Here is a 17,308-nt window from a genome sequence, read left to right as displayed (position 1 = left end):
AGGATGCTCCAATGCAGGGCAAGCTGGAAGGCAGCCCCCACACTGAACCACCTTCGTGCCCCAGACAGTTACATCAGCATCTACATGTGTGATGCTGTGGAGTAAAAAACTCTGCAGCCAGGTAGTACTTGTATTTAGAAGTACTACCCTGCTGTGGAGTTTATTAGTTTACTCCAGCCTAATAGCCCTGCATGTGTAGACAGACACCAAGACATATACTGAGGAGCTAATTAGGCAACAGTCAATGTCTCATGTAGATGTACCCATTAATCTGTGGATCAGGGGCCTAACATTCCCTTGCTGCACTAATCTATTGATGGCATGAAGACAAGCTCCTTGCATACTGATGGTCCTATTCATAAATCAAAGAAGGCCTCACTTCAAGGGGACTTCCTGCAGTCTGAACCAGAAGAGAGAAATTAAGAGAGACATTCAAAGTGCCAAGAAACCCCCAGTTCTGGCCACCCATTGAAACTGGAAGAGCTGCAACAATGGGTAAAGTAGGAAGATAAGGAAAACAGACATCTCATATCTGGAGATTATTTAATCTTGGCTTATTTAGTTTAGCCAAATGAAGGTTGAAAGAAGATGCGTTTCCTACGTAAAAATACATCAGGTAAACACTAAGAAAGGAAAAGAACTATTTAAGCTACAAACAACACTGACAGAAGAACAAATGGTATAAGTCAGCTATGAATTTAGGGTGCAAATTAAAACGATCCTAATAATCAGAGTCTGCAGAGGACTGGACTCAAAGATGTAGGAGGCCACATTCCAGTTCTAGGCTCGTAGGAAAGAATTAACCTTTCAGCTAACCATGGCATCAATTTCATACTCTTCTTGGTGTCTGAGAGAATACTTGCAGACATAGGTCCTAAAATCTTCAAGGCTTTTGGCACAAAACAGAATACTACTGAAGTAACAAGTGCAGAAACATCTCATATTATGAAGCATTGCTACTAATTCTAGAGTATTTTACTCAAGGTGTATTTTCCAAACAGATCTTATTCCAGGTATGCACGAGTCCTAGACAGATTCTGTTTTTAACAGCAGTGTCTGCTGGGACAGTTCCTACATCCTGGATGCCATCACAGCCATAGCTATACAAGATGTAGAACAGGGCAACATCATCTGTCAGCCAGTTCCCTTGCCAATAAGAACTCTACTATGAATAGCAAGGAAGGCAGGAAGATTGTGAAACTGCAGACAACACATCTCAACAAAACAAAGTTCCTTTAAGAGGAAAATAAATTCTACTTAAAGTGACAGCAGGACAGCATTACAAAACTGTTTCCAATCTCAATTTTACCCAAGGAAATAATGTGACTTGTGTGCATGAATAGAGTTCCAGGTGGAAGCCTTGCAAATTTCAAATATAAATATATTACCCAAAGAAGCACCATCAGTTGCCTTAGCCCTAATACAAAGTGATCCCTAACTTCCTGATCAGAAGGTGGCAGGCAAGGTTCTTTGAGTCAATGTGATATCTTTAAAAGTGCACCGATATGTTGGTCCAATATCAGAACGGCACAGATACAAAGAAAATTTTCTGCTTTGGAAATCAGCCTGATATGCCCAATAATTTGGCTGATAAATGGCCTGTGCATGTGCAGCTGCAGCATAGCACATACACAGTGAGGAGCACAGCCCAGCAGCTTGAAGAGCAGTAATCCAGCTGGTAAGTCTGTTGTGGTGGAAGAGGGGGGAGAAGGAAAGGGGCATGGCAGGGCAGATTAAGGACCCCCATGGTGAGTGAAGGAGGGAGTGGGGCTGGGACAGGGTTGATGCAAGCACTGCCTAGCCAGGGTGCAGGAGGCGCGGGACAGAACTGCGGCTCATCCGGGGGGGGGGGGGGGGGGGGGGGGGGGCTCCCGGTGCTGCGTGCCGCTTTTCCAGTGGCTCATCTGGCGCTTGCCTGCTCATCCAATGGATCCTGCCGCTGCTCCTGCCGCTCATCTGGGAAGGCACTGGGGGGGGGGGAAATGTGCCCCCAAATTGGGGCGGGCAGGGCCAGGGATGTACTGAACTTTACTCGGGGCAGACAGCGGTGGTGCTGGGAGCGGGCTTATGGGGGGAGCTGCAGCAACCCCAAAATGCATCACAGCCCCCCTATAGCCCCCATTCCCATTGCCGCCGCCACCACCCATCCTAAATGCAGCCCAGTTCAGCCCCTGCTCCACCCACCCTGCCTCATGCATATCTGGGGGCACATGCTACGCCTATGGCCTCCCAGATGAGCAGCGGGAACAGGAGCAGGAGCCATCAGATGAGTGGGCGAGCGCCAGATGAGCCACCAGATAAGCAGTTCCCAGACAAGCGGCGTGCAGCAGCAGGAGCCCCACCCCTCTCCCCACACCCCCAGACAAGCCGCAGCCCTGACCCATGCCCAGCCTAGCCTACCCCAGCTGGGCAGTACTTCCCCAACCCCTGTCCCAGCCCCTGCCCCACTCTCTCCCTCACTGTGGAGGGCCTTGATTTGGATGGAGACAGTGATTTTTTACCCTCCCTGCAAGTCTTGGAGCCAATCAAATTGACTGTCTTCTGTTTAATAAAAATAATTAATTCCTCATCATGTCTAGACTGTAAAAAATTGTATTACCTTGGAAAATGAGGTTTTGGGGAAAAGTGGATGGATCAACTAGACAAAAGTCTGAAACTACCTTAAGAAACTTGGAATGATGCCTACAGGTAACATTTTATGAAATATAGCATACGAAGGATCAGCTAAATCCAGTCTCTTGCTCTACTAACTAATGTAATAACCACTAGCAAAACTGGAGGAGTAAATTGCCATGAGTTTAAATGTTAATTCCATTAAACCAAAGAGCACTAAACTGAATTCCCACAGATGTGGAAGACTTCCTAGACAGTAAAAAGATGTTAAAATAGACTTTCAAATATTCTCATGCCATGGTGTACACCAGGCATGGTCAAAATACAGCCGGCCAGACCATTCTATTCAGCCCAAGGGGCCCCTCCAAAAAACAATTATTACTGGACTGTGGCTGCCCCTCTGAAAGTCGTAAGGAAGTAGGCTTTCAGAGACTGCGTTTCATTGGACTGGGCAGGTTCTGTACTTCCACCTCTGTGGGGGTCACGACACTCCATCTGGCTCTCAGATAGTGTCTAGGAAGTCTTCCACATTTGTGGGAATTCAGTTTAGTGCTCTCTGGTTTAATAGGATTAACATTTAAACCCATAATAATTTACTCCTCCAGTTTTGCTAGTGGTTATTACATTAGTTAGTAGAGCAAGAGCCTGGATTTAGCTGATCCTTCATATGCTATATTTCATAAAATGTTACCCACAGGCATCATTCCAAGTTTCTCAGAGAGCTGGTTTCAGCCTGTGCCACTGGCAGACACCTTCAAAGCTAGATCGGGCTGGCTCCACACCAACATGTGGGGCTCATGGCACTGCAGGTGGAAGCCATGCGCCATTGGGCCAGGCCAGCTCTGAGCCTCCATGTGGGGCTTCCAGCACTCCAGCACGGAGTTTCATGTGGATGCACAGAGCCCGCCTAGGCCAATGGCACGCAACTCCTCATGGCTCCCAGTATGCACATCATCAGACCAGACAGACTCTGTCTCCATGTGCAGCTCCCTGCTGGAGTCCTGGAAACCCCACACGGAGGCATGGTGCCAACTGAGCCCAAAGATGTGCAGCTCCTGACTGCAGTGCCACGAGCCCCACATGCTGGCATAGGACTAGCCCAATCTTGGCTCAAAGGACAGCACCAGCAGGCTGGGCCAGCTCCGTGCTCCCATGTGCAGTTCCCGGGATTCAGCTGAAGCCACGTGTCCCCAGCAGGCTTTGCCTGCAGTGAACCAGGAGAGCCCTTAGGGCAGGGCTCGCCACCTGTGTGCCAGGGGGTGGTGTGGCATGTGGCAGGGGGGCTCATACCCACCCACAAACCCTACATCCATCACCCCCACACCTCTTCACAACTTCCCCCCTAAAAAAAACCATACACCCCCCCCAAACACTACACCCTACCTCCACAAACAATATACAAGAGTAAGACTTTATTTTAAACTATTCTGCAATTACCTCTATATACACTATACAAACACACACAAGTCAGGACAAAAATAGTTTTTGAAATAAAATTAAAATATGTTATAGTAGATAATTTTTAGTACATGATTTTTTTTTCTGGTTCCAAGATGGCAAACCTCCCTCCCAAAGGGAGTACTTCAGGGTGGGACTTCTGATCCTGAGAGCAGGGCACCTGTCAAGAGGTGGGCCTACCCTTGCAGCCCTCAAAAAGCTCACCAAAAAAATCAGAGGCCCTTCAAACAAAATAATTGCCCACCCTTGGTAGACACATATTGTATAAATTTGAACAGAAGGGTTATTTTCAGATATTACTGTCAGGTATGCCCTAACAACAGATGCACACTGGATTGCCTCAGTGAGTCAAGTCAAAATTTAGTTGGTCAAGGACCAAAGCTGTTTTGCCTCATGCAGAAAGCTAACCTTTTTAGTTTAGGTGTTAAGTCCAGTGCAAATCTTTCTACTTGGGAGAAGAACATTTTACATAAGAGCTCAAGAAATGCCATATTGGGTCAGACAGCAGATGTATGGATGCACCTCTACTAGCCTTGATGCTGAGAGGCTGTCAGACATAAGTTGTAATTCAATAAATGGATGATCAAAGATTCACCAGTTTGGAGAATTAAAACTATCTGGTCTGTAGTGGAACTATCTGTATGACAAGTCCTGCATCCAGCTTCACCTTTCTGAGAATTCTATTAGAAGCATCAGTGGTAGGCAAGTACAGAATAAAGCCCCATACCCCAAAAGGAGGATGCTAAATCAGTGAAACCAAGACTAACCCTTTGTTAGTTCAAAATGATTGTGTAGCAAAGTGTCTGGAAGGCTGGGCAGATTGAGAACAATTAGAACATGGTGATGCACGCACTAATCTCAAAGCCAAGCCATTTCTTGAAATAGAAATAATTTTATCCTGTCCCTTATCTGGCAACATAATGAATTGCAATGGTGCTGTCTATGAATGATGAGAACTTAAAAGGAAGGCTTGAAAGGCGATTTTGACAGGGGCGTGCTAATGTTCCTACTGGGACCAAAGATGGAGGTTCCTGGCTAAAGGGTGTTACCCCTCAGCTCAGGGTCAGATCAATCACCATATTTGGAGTCCGGAATTAATTTTACCTCACAGTCAGACTGGTATGGACTGTGGCAGTTTTTGCCTTCCTCTATAGTGGCAATGGGAGGGTGGGGGAGGGAGCATGGCACTTTCCCAGGGATCTTACACATATATTGACAACCTTTTATAGAAGCAAAACATGACTGCTGTAGTCCCCCTGCTTTACCTCTAGCAGGTTACGGTACTGTGTCTTGTGGCTCCTCACAGACATTACATTATCATATGATTAAGGTGTTATCATCATCCACATTAAACATGCCACACCTGCAAGAATTTTATCGCACCATAAAATAACAAAGCAGCCACAAAAACGTTAGTTATTAGGTGTGGAACATATTTATATCTCAGTTGTATCGTGCTTTAATTTGAATGCGTGGAATTTATGTTAAAGGGCATGTGCCCACCAGTGTTCGAGGAACAGCAGTGTTCTCCCCCACTCTGACCAGATTAGAGGAGCACACATTCAACTGGGAGCTGCTCCCTGGTGATAGGTTCCTCTGAGTGCCAGCAGATGCACAATGGGATCTTAAGAATTTTATCCATGATCCCCAAAATTGCACATCCTGCCATGCCAATCCTGACCACCTGGCATGGCAGGATGCACAAGTTTGGAGATCTGGGATAACATCCCATCACACTTTAAATTAACATCTGTCAGGGGCCTGTGTGATATTGGGCACCTGTGAACTTGAAGCATATCCTTACTTGTCTTCAGATGCATCTGAAACTCATTGACAAGTTCTATTATTACTTTTGAGGTGTGTTCTTATTGTTTGGAATCTAATACTGAGCCCCAATGAATTCTATGATCTGAGCTGGGATCTGGGTGCACTTGCCGTTCTGACCCCGAGTCTCTGTGAAGTAAAAAGATGTGACACCATGTAAACTGAGTATGTTACTTTCTTCAGGGATCTTCCCTAAAGCAACTATTTGTACATACAAGGGTAAAACCATTGTTCTTAATCAGTGTAGCTGCACAGCCATTATGGCTGGGCGTTTAGTGAAGACCCATGAGGCCATCAAGAAGATGAGTAGTGCTATGTTCTGGTAGCAACTGTTCCTTAATAAACATTTCTGATACATCCTATGAAATGTGGAAGTCAGCATCCTGAAGTGTGAGCACTACAAACTAGCCCACAGAACATAGGGAAGATATTATAGAAGCAAGATTGACCAGAAGGTATTTGCAACAACAAATAAGGTTCAGAAATGAACTGGAGTGATAAAGCAATAAGTGTCATTACTCATGAGTATCTCCATATTCAAAGATGAATTTTGGGGGACATCATTATCACACACAGATATTTCCCCAAATTGGATATATAACTGTCATGTTTGGTATCTATTAATAACTAATATTTGTAAGAACTATGGTATTTGTTATGAATGTATCTTTCTATATTTGTAATCTGAAAGACAAAAGATAGTCAGTGAGTTTACTACCATATCAGGTAACCACCAGACAATAGCTCCTCACTAGAGAATAGCTGTTTGCATATACAGGCAGTCCTCAACTTAGAACGTTTCGAGTGACAACATTTCACACTTACAATGTTTATAAATTGACACGTTTCAACCTTCTGACATGAGTTTCAACTTTACAACACTTGATCTGATCTGACGCCATGCAAGCGAACAAGTTTGCTGTGTCACCCATCTCCCTGAAGAACACAGGTCCAAACTTCCTTGGACACTTTCTTTAAGAAAGCAGACAAGACTCCAGAAAAAAACTGCAGCCAAAACTCCTGAGAAGACTTCAGCCAAGAACCCTTCAAAAAGTCCAACCAAGAGCCCTTCAAAAAGTCCAACGGTCACCTCAAAGAAGTCCTTCCAAATCAATGCGATTGCTATTTACAATATGAATACATTAATAATGAATGTAGCTATATTACTCATCTATAATTGATCAAGTACAAAATTCTGGGGTATTTCTGGTGAAAACAGGGTATCGGGCCTTTGTTCAAGAACCAATCCCCCATTTATAACATTGTTTCTCATGAGAAATTGGTTCCGAGTAACGTTTCGATTTAAGACGCAGTTTTCAGGAACCAACTGTATCATAAGTCCGAGGACTGCCTGTACCAGAGAAGTTGGCATACATAGTATCGATCGGCCAAGGAAGTGTCGAACTCTTGAGTGTTTACCTGGATCAGAGGCTGTAGCAAACAATAGCTGAATACATTTTGAAGAAAAATGACACAGTTTAGCCAGACAATGATTAACGTAATCTAAAAAGGTGATTAACTTCATTTGAAAAGGAAATTACATGCAAACTGATATTTCTCTACTTCTTGAATAAAGGAAATTGATTACGTGTTTTTGTGTATACTGCTGTCCCTCTGAATATAGTAATGAATACAGGGGACACTTAAAATTGCCAGACAGACTGCCTGTCAGACCATCCTCCCCACACTTCCCCCAGGCCACATTTTGCAGGCAACCTGGAAACAAGTTGGGTCTTCCTTCAACTAAACTATACGGTTCTGTTAGGGTACCAGGCAGACTGAGATTTGGTTCAGGAAAGAAGTCTTTTTGGGAATGAGATCCAGTTTGTACCCAAGGACAGGAACCAGGAATATTGGGGAGAGGGCTTAAAGCTTCCAGGATCTTACTCTAGGATTGTCACAATGAGAATAAAAGCCCTTTACCACTGTAAAGCAGGGGTGTTAAGCATTCAGCCCCTCCATCCAGTCCTTGGTGCTACCCCTGGATCTGATGAGACCCACATACAGCATAGCACAGGGTCAGTCCACCGATCAGATGGGGCCCACAGACCCCTTCCCTTTTTCCTCCCCACTTCCCAGTATTCTGGACCTAGTGGCTGATCCAGACAGTCTGGGATGCATGCTGCGCACAGCTCAGATCCTGGAGTAGAATTAATAAATACATTAAACAGCACTAGGCCCAGGGCAGTCCCCTGTAGGATTTCTCTTGAAATCTCCTGATACACTACTATAGTTCCATTTATAATTACCCTTTGCTTGCAGCTATTGGGCTAGTACTCTATCCAACTTTTAGTCGTTTTGTCTAACATTTCTCCAGTTTGTTTATAAAAAGGTCATGGTAGACTTCGTCAAAAAGCCTTGCTAGAATCTAATACATCCCCTTCATTGACCCAAAATAGTCATCAGCCTTTACTCATCCAGTTGCTTGCAAACAAACTTTCTTATATGTTCCAGTAATTTCCTGGGTATGGAGATGAGGCTGATCTATGGCTCCCTGGTCAACCTTTCTGTCTTTTCCAGAGAAACACTATGTTGGCCCTTTTCTAGTCCTCTAAACCTTACCTGTCTCCCAAAACCTTGTAAACATTATAGCCAAGGGTTCCAAGATCTACTCTGCCAATTCCTTCAATACCCTGGGATGGAGTTCATCAGGCCCTGCTGCCTAATTCATTCAGACCTATCAAAAACTCTGTTTCTTTTGTTATTTCATGCCTCAGTTTACCCAAACTATCCTTATTAAGTGTCGAGTCACAACTTAACTTTTTATGAAGACTGAGGTAAAGTCATTTTTGAGTAGCAGCTCCTTTGCATCTTGTTAAGAGTTTGCCCTAGCTATTTAACAGTGGACCTACAGCTTCTTGGTCTTCTGTTTCTGGCCAATATACTTATAGAATCTCTTTCTGTCTTTAACCTTCTTCAACAAGTGCAACTTACTTTTTTTTTTAGCTTTGTCTTCCTGATCTTGTTCCTACAGGTTCTTGCTACTTCCTGGTACGCTCCCTTGCTATCTTGTCCATCTTTACATTGTCTGTAGGCTTTCCTTTTGCATTTGAGGCATCCTAGAAGCTCCTTTTGCAGTCACATTGGTCTCTAACCATTCTTCTTGCGCTTCCATCATATCTGAACCTGTTTTTTTAAGTTTCCAGCCCTCCCGGGCACTTTTATCCTTCAGTCTGTTTTCCCATGGCACTATGCCCACTAACTTCTTGAGTTGATTGAAATCCACCTTTTTTAAATCTAGTGACTTAGTTCAGGATTATGAATTCTATCATGTTATGATCACCAGGGACATGGGTTTTCTGTTCACCACAGAAAAAAACCCGATTTTCTCATTTTAAGGAGAAAAAAAATACAGGAAACAGTGGGTTTCCCCTTGCAAGCTGGCAAAGTTCCAGCCTGCAAGAGGCTGGGGGGAGTGGGAGGAGGCAATCAGCAGGGGATGCCATGTGCATGTGCGCAAGTACACATGCACATGGCTGCCAGGCAGTCTAGAGAACAGCTCCCTACAGGCAGCAAGTTTGGTAGGGGGCGGGAATTGAGGACCCATAGTGAGGAAGGAAGGGAGGGAGATGGGCAGGGCTGGGGCTGTGGCTGCTGCCCAGCCTGGATAGTGTGTGGGGCTTGGGGCCTGGAGCCAAAATGTACAGTCACAGGACCCAGGTGAGGAACAGGATGGGGCCACGAGTGGCTTGTCCAGGGGGCTGGCTCCCCACCACTGCATGCACTCCCAGGGAGGATAAGGGAAGGGGGCAGGTACCCCCAGATTTGTGTGCAGGGCAGGGGCGGGCTGTCTGCTGCGGGTTCAGGGCTCCCTGCCCTGCTGCCCTCCCCCTGGGGCCTCCACAGCCCAGTGGGCAGTACCCAATGTGGCAGGGCAAAGCAGGGCAGGGAAGCTTGTTGCTGCTGCTAGAAGCCCTACATTGCCATGGTGAGGCACCCCTGCTCACCTACCAGCAGCAGGAGTTGTGATGCGGCGTTGTGTGCCTTGCTGCTGTCAAGCAGGCAGGGAGCACATAGCCATGGTAGCATGGAGCTCCCGGTGGCAGCAACGAGCTTCCCTGCCCAGTCTCAGTCTGCCCTTCCACAGCAGGTGCTGTACCGGGTCCCACCCCCTGGACTGTGGAGCCTCCAAAGGACAGAAGGACAGGGAGTCTCAAGCCTGCAGCAGCCAGCCCACAACCACTGCCCACTGGCTCCGCTCCAGCCATGCTGTTCACAGGGGAGAAGGAGCAAGGCTCCATGCTCTGCTCCGCCACAGCAGCTGCTGCCTCCCATAGACAACAGCCAGGGCTCAGACACTGTTGGGGGACAGCAGGGGCTGCACTTAGGTCCCTGGCCCCATAGCCCTAGCAACTGGGGGCCCCCTCTGGCAGGGCTGGGAGGGCCAGGGGGCTGTGGGTGGGGAGTGAGGGACACCAGCAGGGCTGTGGGGGCTGTGGATTGGGAGCAAGGGGAAATGGCACGGGCAAGGGACTGTGGGTGGGGAGTGAGGGGCATATTAGGGCTGCTCAGTGCCACAATGCCAGGGGCAGGAGAATGACACAGCCGCAACTGGACCCATGTTCTGACGAGCGAAGGGGGCAGGGGAGCTCTGATTTTCCATGATAAAAAGCCAAAAATCAAATGCCAAAATTTATAGGAATTTAGATTTTATTTTACTATAGTGATTGAGGCACTGGTAGGCTTCCAAATTGCTTTAAAATTGTAAATATATGAATAAAATATTGTGTTCAACTGATACCTGTATATATAGTTGTGTTTCATTTAAATCACAGAGAAACACAGATTTTAGGGGTTTTAATCAGAGAATTTATTATTTTTAAGCAGAGAAAACCAGGATAGCTGGTGATCACTCTCTCCCAAGTTACCTATCACCTTCACATCTTCAACCAATTCTTCCCTGTTGGTTAGGAAAAGATCCAAGATAGATGATCCTCTAGTTCAGAGGTGGGCAATTATTTTGGCTGGAGGGCCACTTAATGAGTTTTGGTGAGCTATCGAGGGCTGCAAGGGTAGCCCCGCCCCTTGACAGGTGCCCCATCCCCTGGTTTCAATCTTGGGACTGGAAATCCCACCTGGCCTTTGCCATCAGAAGTCCCTCCCCTTGCCCCCCAGAAGTACTCCTTTTGGGAAGTGAGGCTTCCACCAGAAAAAAAACCAAATCATATACTACAGGTCAAACATCTACTACAGTGATACACTGTAATTTTATTACAAAAAATATTTTTGTCATGATTTGTGTTTGCGTACCATATATAGCAGGGGTGGCCAGAGTTACTCACCATGGCAGCCACATCCAATCCTCCATGGAAGTTCAAGAGCCAGAGGGTGGAGGGAGGAGTGGAAGTAACCACACACACACACACACACACACACACACACACAGTGGCAACTGGTGTGTGTGTGTGTGTGTAAGGCACCCCAGGGTAAGCAGCGTGGCTGCAGCCCCTGCCCCAGCAGCCCAGCTCCTGAGCTGAAAGTCCTGGGAGAAGTGGGAGAGCCACAAGTACCATGCGGTTCATAAGCCGCTAACTCTGGCCAACTCTGGTATACAGAGATGATTGCATAATAACTAAAAAATGAAGCCTTACCCTTGTATATTGTGTGTGGGGAGGGTATGGGGGGGAGGGGGACAATAGGGTATCTTGGGAGGATGTGTATATGTGAGGGGTTGTAGACGCAGGGTGTTGAGTGTGTGGGGTTTGTGGGGGGGCGAGGAGAGGCTCCCCACACACTCCTCCCCCCATGATGCACAGCCCTCACTGCCAGCAGTAGCAACAGGCAGCCAGCGCTTGGGTCCGGTGCAGGTACTGCCACCTGGCACACGGCTCCAGCCATCACTGCACATGGTGGCAAGGAGTGCAGCCAGGCTGACCCACTTCTATTATGTGGGTCTCCATGCAGCACACATGCAGCTCCCAGTACTCATGTGCCACCAGGGGAAGCCCCTCACAATAGTGCCAGCTGCCTTTGCCACCCGCGGCTGTGCAGGTCTGGGGACTTCAGCAGGAAACAGACAATGGGTGCTCCACTTCTGGCAGAGTCCAGGAAGTGCACAGCAGGGGGCAGTGAAAGCAGCTGGCTCCATCACTCAGGGCTTACCCTGGTGGCAGATCAGTGCCAGGAGCTGCACGAGCAATGCACAGAGCCCCGCAAGATAGAAGTGAGCTGGCCTGGCTGAGCTCCTTGTCATCACAAGCATCACTGGCCAGAACCACGCACTGACATGCGGCAGCACCTGTGTAGGCCCCAAGGGCTGGCCACCTGCTGCTGCTGCTGGCAGTGAGAGCTGTGTGCCATGGGGGGGGGTAGGGAACAGGGGGTGGGGGGGGGAGAGAAGAGTGTTTCAGGGCTCCCCACACCCTCCCACCCACACCCTGCCCACCCAAGCTCTGCACTGCTGCCACCTCCCCAGGCGCGGGTCTGCTCTGCCACCAGCCTCAGCCCCAAGCTCCTGCCCAGCTGCTGCTCTCCCTCCCTCCACCCCAGTCTGCTTCCCTACCTGCTGCCTTGAGCAAGCAGGATGCTGGGGAAGCCGAGCAGGTCCCCCAGCAGCTGCAGCAGTGGCAGCACCAGCCCCACCTGGAAGCTGCATGCTGGCTGGGCCAGACCCTTCTGCCCACAAGACTGGGAACAAGGTGCATGGGCTCAGCAGGGTACAGTTAGTTGGAGTGCACCCATGAGCCAAATGAAATTGCCTTGGCAGACCGCCCACAGGCTGTATTTTGCTCACCCCTGCTCTAGTTATATCCTCAGCCCTTCTGGAACAGAAAGTTTTCCTCCATGCAAGTTAGGAATCAGTTCTATATTAACTATATTAATCTTCCAACAGATGTCCATATAATTGAAGTCTTCCATCAATATCATCTCATAATTTTTTATACTTTTAACATCTGCTTAAAGAGTGCCTTCCTGTTTAGTGGCCATCATCATATTGGTGCTCTATCTTCCACTTTTTATCTTTACCCATATACATTCTGATCTGCCATCTTCTTCCTCCTGCATCAGGGAACAAAGTACATGCGTTTTTGACGTACTGAGACCACCACATTCCCCACCCCACGACCCTGTCCTTCCAAAACACTGTAGCTCTCAGTGTTGACATTCCAGTCATAAAAGACGTCCTGCTAGGTCTTCAGACCTACCCATGCCCAATCAGAGCTACCCACAACCAATCAGATCAGTTTTGTTCATAGGCTGCAACTTCCAGCTCATCTTGCTCGTTCCTCCATACTTCTTGCATTTGTATACATACATTGGACGTAACGTACATTCCAACCTCCGTATTTCCATTTTGCATCATTTGTTCCCGTCCTATGGCTCTCTGGCCCTTTCCCAGAGTTCAGCTTCCTCAAGTCTTTTCCCCTCTGAATTGTCTGTTCTGCTGCTGGAGAGTTCTGTTCACCCTCTGCGTGAAACCTAGTCTAAAGCTCTTCTTACTAGGTTAGCCAGATGATGCCCAAAGATGCTTTTTCCCATTCTGATTAGATGGATCCTGTCTCTTGATAGCAGTCCTCCCCAGAACATTAACCCGTTGTTAAAGAATCCAAAACCTTCATGTCGACACCACTGTCTCAGCCACGCATTTGCTTCTATGATACAACAGTCCCTTCCTGGGCCCTTGTCCACTGGGATGATTGATAAGAGCAGCACTTATGCTCCAAGTTCCATAATCCTCCTGCCAAGAGCCTGACAGCCTCCTCTGATCTGCTCAGTGTCATTCCTGGCAGAAAAGGGTAGAGGTCTGAGGGATGGATGAGTTTTGGCAGTCTGTCAATAACATCATGAATATGGGTTCCAGGCAAACAGCCCAGTTGGTGCCCCATATCTGGGCATCAAATTGATGTTTCTATCCCATGAAGAAAGGAGTCTCCAATCACCACCACTCTTCTCTTCCTTCTTGGTACAGTGGTCTTAGAGCCCCCATCCCTGGGGCCCTACATTTTCTGCTTTCTGGATTGCCGAGTCCTCTAGGCCTTGACTGATGATATCCTTACCGCTGTTCTATGTGCTGATATCCTCAGCTGTTCTATCGCAGATTGCTTGAAAGTGGTTGCTGACTTGAATGTGTTCCTCTTGAATTCTGGGGACCCTCCTTCTAGGTGGTAACATGCTGCCACTTCTTTTCTTTTCTCTTTAGCCTCTCCAGTGTCAATCTCTCACAATGCCTATCCCAAAAAGTTTTCATTTTCCTTGATAGTATACAACATTGATACTCATGCATCCAACCCTTCAATCTTTTTCTCCAAGGCGCACACAAGCTTATACTTAAAACAAATGAAATGGTCTTTCTTGACTCTCTGCGAAGAACAAGCATAGCACATCCCACACAAGTCACAACTGCTGATCCAGGCTGTACTTTTGTCTCCTTTGCTTCTAGGACACCTGCACTACTAAAAAAAAAAAAAGGTTAAAGGAGAGAAAAAGGGAGGGGGAAGAAGAAATCCCAAAAATGCATGCACACAGAGCCTCCTGCTCCCTAGCTCCCTCCAACAGCAAACTCCTAGGCAAATTGTTCACTGTTCTCTATGTTCACAAAAGGGTGCCTTTTATATAAGACAGGCTGTCTAGATTGGGCCTGCCTGGCCCTTCCCCTCAATTAGTTAAACCAGTCCCACTTGAAGTATAGCACTCCACAGAGACTTGAGCACAAACCCTGTCAAACAGTCACTCCAAAAAACAGACACAAGTCAAACACACCAACACCACAAATCAGACACCAAGTTTCTGGTCTTCAGACCACCCAGCTCCCAGAAAAGCCTGCATATGGCAGTCCCACTGCTAAGCTGCTCTTTTTTTCCCCTCACAATCACTCCCAGGCAAACTCCCTCTGTGCTGCTCCTGTCTGCTGTGCATGTCTGTTCTAATGAGAGGCCAGAGGATGTCAGATGTGCTTGTCAGATATAGAAACCTATATCTAACTGCAGCTGAAGAAGACTCTAGCATTAGGGTTCATACCTCAATCATACAAGTAAAGCCAGGGTTTGTTGCCATAATGCAACACGGTGAATAAGCATGTACTAGGAAGGGGGTTCCTCATGAATTCTTGCTGTTTCCTCTGTTGAAATCCTCTCTAAATTCTTTGCCCAATACTGTTTACCACCCAAGGTCAAGCAGGAGGGCGAGTTGCTGAAAAATTTTGACTATACAGAGGATGTGGAAAAAGAGTTGTCTCCAAAAGTAGAGCAGTTCTACAAGAAGTGGTGGTCTATATGAATAAACTGATACCATACATGAGAAAGCTGGAAAACTGGATGTTTACAGGCTATTTCACTTTGAAAACTCAAAAAAGGGGACTCAAATACTGGATCCATGGAGAAATCAGCTAATGCTGTGAAGAGTTTCACTGCCAAAACAACACAATGCTGTCAACATGGTAGTGCCAGTAGCCATGCAGTACCTGAGGTTGCAAACTGTCAGTATGACTTCAGCTTGGTGCTGGGCGGCTAGCTTGGAACCTAGACATGACTCTGAGGACACACCCAGGGAGAAGTTCTGAGTCAGGATTGACTAAGGAGACTTGCACCTGGATCAACCAGGAAAGTAGTTCAACCTTTCCTCCTTCCCACCAATCTCCTGACTTCAGAATTACTGAGTCCAGGGAGACACATGGTCTATGAAAGAGCTAGATGTTGAGCAACCAACCACTATGCCAAAACAGGAAAGACAGCAGGAAAGCAAAACGTTTCTTGCTTTTGTCATCTATCAGCAGTGGAATGTTGCATAAATTTCTAAAACTGAAACACTTTCAGTCTTGCATTCCTGTTCTTTATGGCTCTTCTGGAGAATGAGCAGTACTCTGTTGCATGTCTCTCACCCAGGAAAAAGGCAAAGAAACAATGGACTTGGAGACTACCATTACAAGACATAAGTGCACCAATCCTAGGGAGAACACAAGGGATTGTGGAAAGAACTTAAAAAAGTTTGAAGTCCAATTCAAATTAAGTAAGTGCTAAAGCTACTAGCCCCACATAGGCAAGGGGTCCATTGCTATTCAAAGAAAATCCGAACTCACGTGTGTGTGTGTGTGTGTGTGTGTGTGTGTGTGTGTGTCGGAAGTGGAACCAGTAACAACCACCACCCAAAGAAAAGATCAACGATAAGACCTCACACATTTTCAAATGAAAACTGCTAATGCAAGCAGTATCACATAGGCAAGGGGTGCAGATGTAACAGGAGGTCATGAAAGAATTGCTAGGGATGGAATGAGTTAGTGCTGTGCCTTTCCTGTTGGCAGATAAGAACTAAAGAACCTATTGGTACTGTGTCTCCAATACTTCCCTTGTCCAGCTAGGAAACAAAAGGCTTCAATTCAGAGAAGCTGAATTTGAAAAGTATTTTTTCAAAAAAACTGCTGGCACCAACCTTTCACACTACTCATTAAGCTGGGTGAGGCATGAGGGCTGCTTTTGATAGGCCTATAATTAAGAGTCTACTAAACTTGAGGAGGTGGCCAGCTGATTTTGGGGGCTGAGCATGCTGGGCCCCACCCATGCCTCTGATTGGCAGAGGGGCTCCAGCAGTCCTGCCTCTCCCCGCAAATTGCCAGATCGCCCAAAACGCAGGCTTACCGCTTACCTTTCATAGGTTCCACAGGCTTAATCAAGAGATTTAACCTGCAGAAGCCATTAATTGATGCGTTATTAAGCAATCTAAGCATTTAATTAAACTCTAAACTGAAACATCTTATGAAATTAAAGCTATACACAACATGAACTGCAACTAATACCGACTAAATACACTTTATTAAAGGACACTCTAAAAGGAGTTTACCAAATGCTAACCTTGCGACAGGCAATTCATACAAGCTATTAAATGCTAGCAATGCTACATCCAGCCACAGTAGATGCAGGAATTCTCTGCGTTTGTGGGTGAACATCTGTTTGTACACAGAGATGGCAGCACCCTCAGCATCCACTGAGTATGTTGGAATGGTGAGGCAGCGTTTTGTCAGGGCATAGAGATGTGGAAACTGGTTACAGACAGGTCTCAGAACACAGGCACAGGCATTCAGCACTCTTGGACAAAGTTCACAGAAGCAACACATTCTCTGTCATGCTCCTTCCACCGTCCGGGGACTGATTTCAGTAGCTGAGGGTCACAACTCGGAACTCACAACTCCCTGAGGACAAGCAGTGGCAGTACACCTTGTGCTGCCACTACTTGTCCTGGGGGAAAAACCTGTGCCTCGCGCGCTTTGGCGTGCAGCAAGTTACCCTGCGAAGGGCAGGGGAGGCTGGTTGGCCAGCACTGGGCTGGCCCCAACAGCCTTACCTGGGGGCCTCCCCTAGATATCCAGGGGTCAAAAAACCTGCAGAAAAAAAAAAAAAAGCGGAGCAGTGCATGCACGGGTAGGCCTCTCTTGTGGCACAGAGAACATTTGAATATGCGATATGTGGCAATGCATGTGTGT

General features: G+C 46.9%; 1 protein-coding gene across 8 annotated transcripts in view; it reads right to left on the bottom strand.

Annotated features, from left to right (window-relative positions):
• MLLT10 (MLLT10 histone lysine methyltransferase DOT1L cofactor) overlaps window positions 1-17,308 on the bottom strand; it is a 250,625-nt gene that overhangs the window by 87,396 nt on the left and 145,921 nt on the right. The gene's annotated exons all lie outside the window — the stretch shown is intronic.

The sequence above is a fragment of the Alligator mississippiensis genome, chromosome 5, assembly GCF_030867095.1.
Source record: "Alligator mississippiensis isolate rAllMis1 chromosome 5, rAllMis1, whole genome shotgun sequence".
Classification (NCBI taxonomy): Eukaryota; Metazoa; Chordata; order Crocodylia; family Alligatoridae; genus Alligator; species Alligator mississippiensis.
The sequence above is the reverse complement of the archived record's forward strand: the minus strand, read 5'-3'. Positions and strand labels throughout refer to the sequence as shown.